Raw genomic sequence first — 1,445 nt, 5'->3', positions numbered from 1 at the left:
TGCCTTAGTTTCTTTTCTATTGCTGTGATAAGGCACTGGCACCAATGAAACTCACAAAAGAAACCATTTAATTCTGGGCTCATGATTCCATGACCATCATGGTGGTGAGCATAGCAGCAGGTAGGCATGTGGAGTGTAGTGAGGAGTTGCAGGCAGGCCTGCTTTTGTCCCGCCTGGCTCCCACACGGCTAGCTTAAAACCTGAAATAACAACACACAAGCTGTATTCATTTAAACACTGCCTGGCCCATTAGTTTCAGCCTCTTACTCACATCTTGACTAACCCATATCTAATAATCTGTGTCACACCAGGAGTGGTGTCTTTCCGGGAATGATTCAGTATGTCTGACCTGGTGGCTGGCTCCATCTCGTCTGAGCAGTAATTGAAAACTTGTATCAATTTGGTTCACAAGCAGGAGCCAGAGAGAAGTAACAGAGAATGGCATGGGCTTTTGAAACCTTAAAGCCTACTCCCAGTGACACACCTCCCTCAAGGTTATACCTTCCCAAACAGTTGCACAAGGACAGACTAAACATTGAAATGTATGAGCCTAAATGACCATTCTCAGACCACTGCACTTGCAGGCCGGAAGACTCAAGATTGAAAATATGTTTACACAGTTCCCATGGAGGCCTGGGAATATAGTTTATCAGGAGAGCACATTTTTTTAAAGATTTATTTATTATGTATACACTGTTCTGTCTGCATGTATGCCTGCAGGCCAGAAGAGGGCACCAGATCTCATGACAGATGGTTGTGAGCCACCATGTGGTTGCTGGGAATTGAACTCAGGACCTCTGGAAGAGCAGTCAGTGCTCTCAACCTCTGAGCCATCTCTCCAGCCCCTTATCTAAACAAAGCCTAGGTTTAGTACCAAGCACTGCAAAACAAAGTCAGAGAAAGGCAAAGCCAGTCAGACTTCTACTCCCCTGCTTTAGCTGAGCTTTGAAAAGCCCTAGTTTGTCACCCACCTCCAAACATATACTCTCTGACTCACCTACAGTCTCAAAAGATCTATTCCAGGAACCGCTTGACAAGAATAAACCAGTCATTGGGAAGAAACACATCCACAAACCCTCTGAAATTTGCCTGGCAAAAGGGGAGAGCTTTGGTCTCTGCTCTTGTGTCCCCTCTCCCAAACCAAATCTGCAAAGGCACACTACTCCCCCAGGCACATGGCCTCTGTTGTTGGCTAAATCCACAGCACGGGCTCTGCCACTTCCTCAAACCCCTGAGAGCAAATTTATTTTCCTGTTATCAAGAAGAATTCCTTACCTCCCATAAGAAGGTTTTCTCAATTCTGCCTTTTCCAGGGCTGGATTAATCTGTATCATCAGCTTTGTCTAGCTGAGCTGGGATACCTGAAGTGTTTCAAGAAGGAGATGAGGTCAGTACATGAGGAAGGGTGCAGGACTGGATACGGTGCAATACTTCATTAACTCTAA

Source organism: Arvicola amphibius, unplaced genomic scaffold, assembly GCF_903992535.2.
Source record: "Arvicola amphibius unplaced genomic scaffold, mArvAmp1.2, whole genome shotgun sequence".
Classification (NCBI taxonomy): domain Eukaryota; kingdom Metazoa; phylum Chordata; class Mammalia; order Rodentia; family Cricetidae; genus Arvicola; species Arvicola amphibius.
This window is presented reverse-complemented; position numbering follows the sequence as displayed.